Source organism: Rana temporaria, chromosome 9 (assembly GCF_905171775.1).
Source record: "Rana temporaria chromosome 9, aRanTem1.1, whole genome shotgun sequence".
Lineage (NCBI taxonomy): Eukaryota > Metazoa > Chordata > Amphibia > Anura > Ranidae > Rana > Rana temporaria.
Window position 1 is genome coordinate 121,214,769 of NC_053497.1, and position 5,114 is coordinate 121,219,882.

The window sequence follows — 5,114 nt, forward strand, 5'->3', positions numbered from 1 at the left end:
TAACATGTTACATGTTGTACCTATATTCAGGGTCTAACATGTTATGAATGCACTGGCCCCCGCACCTCCCGCTCCACCCACTAGCTGTCAAAAAAAAAAATTTAAATGGCCGTGCGGGGCTCCACCCACCCGGCTGCATTACTCTTTTACAGCGCTCTGTGAATGGAAACCTACAAGGTCTGTCAACCGTTGCGGCTGTCGGCTTGTAGTTTTCAGTGAACTACCACGGCACTGTGTTAGTTAATTCATTCTGTCAGCATGTACCGGCTTCCTCATACGAGGTACAAGCAAACCAATACACTGATAGATCTGCAGGAGACCTGCATTGCACCAGCGATCTGCTTTCCAGGCTCCTGCAACAAAAACTAATAAATGCAAAAAAAAAAATGTGCATTTATTATTTTTTTCTGAAAAGGAGAAACTTATCCTTTAACCACTTAATAACCAGTCTCCGTCGTTATACATCAGAATTTTGACGTGGAAAACCGTTGTTATGGCAGATAGCTGCCATTACCCCAGTATCCTCTTAAACGCCAGACGGCTGGCTTTCAGATAAAAGTGGTCTCTGTGGTTCTCCGATTCGCCACAAGACCACTTCTATCGGTGGGAGAGGTCACCTCCCGCCACGCTCCGCTTGTCTCCGCTGTTTACCGGAGCCGTCGGTAGCGACAGAGACAATCGAGTCCTCTCCCCTGTGAGACTGGATGCTGAGTGAGGGAAAGATGGCCCCTACTCGAATGACGGAAGCAACGTCAAACGTCACTTCCGCACAATGGTCCTAAAGGGGATTTTTTTTTTTTTTTATTGCATTGAAAAAGGGGTTGTAAAGGTAAAAAATGTTTTCCCTAAATAGCTTCCCTTACCTTAGTGCAGTCCTCCTTCACTTACCTCATCCTTCCATTTTGCTTTTAAATGTCCTTATTTCTTCTGAGAAATCCTCACTTCCTGTTCTTCTGTCTGTAACTCACCACAGTAATGCAAGGCTTTCTCCCTGGTGTGGAGTGTCGTGCTCGCCCCCCTCCCTTGGACTACAGGAGAATCAGGACGTTCTTTACGTTGCAGATCGAGATGTGTGTTAGTGGGCATCCTGACTTTCCCGTAGTCCAAGGGAGGGGGCGAGCACGACACTCCACACCAGGGAGAAAGCCTTGCATTACTGTGGTGAGTTACAGACAGAAGAACAGGAAGTGAGGATTTCTGAGAAGAAATAAGGACATTTAAAAGCAAAATCTAAGGATTTGGTAAGTGAAGGAGGACTGCACTAAGGTAAAGGAAGCCATTTAAGAAAAAGAAAAATTAACTTTACAACCCATTTAAGTCTAATGGTGACATCTGACGTCTTTTTAACTTCAGATCTCACATTAAAGAGATTCTATTACAAGTAGGGATGCACCGATATATCGGTGGCCGATACATATCGGCCGAAAATAGCATTTTGGGTCCCTGCCGAAACACATTACAATTGCCGATAATGAACGCCCACCGTGGGTGGTACAATTTGGTCTAGGAGGGGGCGCAATTAACTGACTGAGGTGACCAGCACTTTCTTAATGAAAAAATGGCAGATAAAAAAAAAATGTTATCTGCCATTTTTTCACAGTGGCACAGTGAGGCTGAAATTGATGTTTTTTTTGGTAGTCAGAGAAGGCAAGCATGGCTCAGTAACACACAAACGTTTAAAAAAATAAAAAATAAAACTTTGTGTGTTATTGAGCCATGCTTGCCTTCTCTGAATACCAAAAAACACATTAATTGCAGCCTCACTGTGCCATCACATGCAGCCACTGTGCCAACACACGTCGCCACTGTGCCCATCAAACGCAGCCACTGTGCCCATCAAACGCAGCCACTGTGCCCATCAAACGCAGCCACTGTGCCATTATTAAAAAAATTGAAATAGGGGGGAAAAAAAGAAAAGTAATTTTCGGTTTCGGATTAATTTTTTTTTTTTTTCAGTTTCGTTTCTGAAATTTCCATTTCGGTGCACCCCTAATTACAAAGGATGTTTACATTTCCTGTAATAGGAATAAAAGTGACCCAAATTAAAAAAAATGATTTTTTAACAAGGACAGTGTAAAAAAAAAAAAAAAAAGTAAAAAAAAAAATGTAAAGCGCATCGTCCCGCCCCACCGATCTTGCGCGCAGAAGCGAATGCATACGCAAGTCGCGCCCGCATATGAAAACGGTGCTCAAACCACACATGTGAGGCATCGCCGCGATCGTTAGAGAGCGAGAGCAATAATTATAGCACTAGACCTTCTCCGTAACTCATAACTGGTATCCTGTAGACATTTTTATACGTTGCCAATGGAGATTTAGGTGCCAAAGTTTATCGCCATTCCACGAGCGGGCTTTTGAAGCATGACATGCTGGGTATCAATTTACTCGCAATAACATTATCTTTCACAATATAGAAAAAAAAAAGTGGGCTAACTTTATTGTTTTCTTTTAGTTCAAAATAGTGTATTTTTTCCCAAAATAACTGCTTGTAACTAGGGCTGCAACTAACGATTATTTTCATAATCGATTAGTTGGCCGATTATTGTTTCGATTAATCGGATATAGCCTTAAAAAAAAAATTTTGCATTTTTAAATTTTTTGTGGCCAATTTGTTGTTGGGCAGATTACAAAACACAAATTGCCGCAAAGACACATTACATGCTTTTCTGGAGCTTCTCCATTGAAGTATATTGAACCAAAAAAAAACAAAATAGCACCGTTTTGCGTTAAAAAGTCCCCGCCCCTTTCCAAATACGCAGCAGCTGAAATCAAATCATGGATGTGAACGTGTCCCAAAGGAAAACATGTAAATGCACTGTAGTGTGTTTCTGCAAAAAGCACCAAAAAACAGAGGTGTGACCCCAGGCCTGAGATGTCTAGTAACATAATGGGGTTAAAAAAACAAAAATAAGTACAAAAAGAGCAAATAATCGCTCATTTTTTACTGTGGGACAGTGAAAGTAATATTTACAGTAGCAATTTGCTTTTTTGTACTATAAAGAGCAAATTTTTGTTTTTTTAACCCCATTATGTTACTGGCCGATTAATCGATTATGAAAATTGTAATCGATTAATTTCATAATCGATTAGTTGTTTCGGCCCTACTTGTAAGACCGCTGTGCAAATGCGGTGTGACAAAGTATTGCAATGATCACCATTTTATTCTCTAGGATGTCTGAAAAAAAATATATTTTTTTTTATTTTTGTTTTAGACATCCTAGAGAATATATATATGTGTATGTGTATATATATATATATATATATATATATATATATATATATATATATATATAAAATATATGTTCGGGCATTCTAAGTAAATTTCTAGCAAAAAAATAAATAAAATTGATTTTAACTTGTAAACAACAAATCTCAAAAAGAGGCTCGGTCCAGAAGTGGTTAAAGCTAAAAAAAAACAAAAACAATAAAATAAAATAGTGTTGTCTTTAGGTATTCTTTAAATTAAGCTTTGTCATTACTTCTCTCACATCCAATAATTTGTTTCACAAATTGGCTCTTAAATGATCGCTTGCAATCATGTATGCATATAGGTCATCTGACACTTATATTGCAAGCGCTAATTGTTAGGGCCAGATCATAACGGAATCGCACAGGAATGCCTGCTCCCCTGCTGTGCAATTTTGCAGCCTGTTCATTTGAATGAGCTGAAGTTGCGCTGGAAAGAAAAAAAAAAAACACACTACTGTACTGAATCTTATGGTAGTGCAGTGCTATGCGATCTGGTGCCTGAAAATGCACTGCAATTGGAGGCGGAGTCTTGCGTGGATGAACAGCCTGCTACATGGGAATAACCTAAGTGGCGACTCGTTTTTGGTTGGATGAGAGCGAGTATTCCCTCTGATGTGAAGTGCCTTGGAGAAAGTTTATAGCTGGCGGATCTTGTCAATGACACTACATGCATCCAGTAGGAGGATCATCATAAAGTAAACAACGCGTTTTGCTATATATTAGACAACATCTGAGTCTGGTGGGTTCGCACTTCATGTTTTGATGGAGGCGAGACGCTGCAGGTGAAGAATTTTCAACTGCTGATCACTATTGTTCACATATGAACTTTTATCCTTTATATATTATTTTAATGGACATTTTTGCACTGTGTATGGGATATAATTATAACATATTATATAGTAAATATTTAAGTGCTGCATTTTTCTTTATAACTGCGATTGTGATCTGCGTTTTGGGTGCCGTTAACAACGTATTGGCAGTGAATTTGGAATGCGGTGCGGGAAATGCACACAGAATGCACCTTTCCTGCGCTGCGTTCCGGTATGAAGGACTCCCACAGAGAGCAATAAAAGCCAGACAGAGGCTCTAACCCCCTCCCCTAAATACCTGCGATTTTGGTGGTGCCTCAGTCCTCGATCGCCCCCTGTATGTGTCCCAGCCGATCACCAGGACAGGAGGAGAGGAGATCTATCCAGGCAAAGGAACAACATCCTGGCAGAGAGTCTATACATACTAATGCTGTGCCCGCATTTTTGATTATACCAGCAGCATGGCATATTAGTCTGTAGTTCCCTCACATACTTCATTTAAAGTCCCGCTCTCCTTCGCTCTTTTTTTCATTAGTCTGCCTGTACTGACAGGGCATGCTGGTCTCTGTAGTCCCACAGCAGCAACCAAGCCACAGGTTACCTAGCAATGAGCTATGACAGACACAAGACAGCCACCCACATGAACCCATCACCCCAGAGGAGAACAATAACAGATAATGCCAGAGATAGATAGGCAGGTACTCACTGCTGGGGGCCACAGGGACTCTCAGGGGCCCCTCACTGTTCTCCTTCTGCCTGCAGATTCACTGCTTCAGCCATGGACTGCAGGCGCTTCCGGGTCCTTTCCAGTCATGTGACTCGCTTACCAAAACAGTCAGTGAGAGCCCCCTGGAGGCCACCTAGAATACTGCATGCAGGTTGTGCTGTATCAACTTCCAACATTACATTTTGCCTATAATAAATAAGTCTTACCTATAGGTAGTTTAACCACTTAGTGGAGTTTCACCCAAAAAAAAAATTTTTAACATTAGATTCAGCCGAGTTGTCCTAATGACAATCGGCTGTTTTTTTTCCCCGTACATAACGTATTTTCAC

The 5,114-nt window shown here is 41.0% G+C and overlaps 1 protein-coding gene across 3 annotated transcripts in view; it reads right to left on the minus strand.

Annotated features, from left to right (window-relative positions):
• Positions 1 to 4,875, minus strand: part of LRSAM1 (leucine rich repeat and sterile alpha motif containing 1) — a 96,734-nt gene extending 91,859 nt beyond the window's left edge. For 2 of the 3 annotated variants that reach the window (XM_040324340.1, XM_040324338.1), the window contains exon 1: positions 4,765 to 4,875. The gene's annotated coding sequence lies outside the window, so the exon portion shown is untranslated. The remainder of the gene's footprint in view (positions 1 to 4,764) is intronic. The other variant, XM_040324339.1, reaches the window with a different exon arrangement.
• Between the last annotated feature and the right edge of the window lie 239 nt (positions 4,876 to 5,114).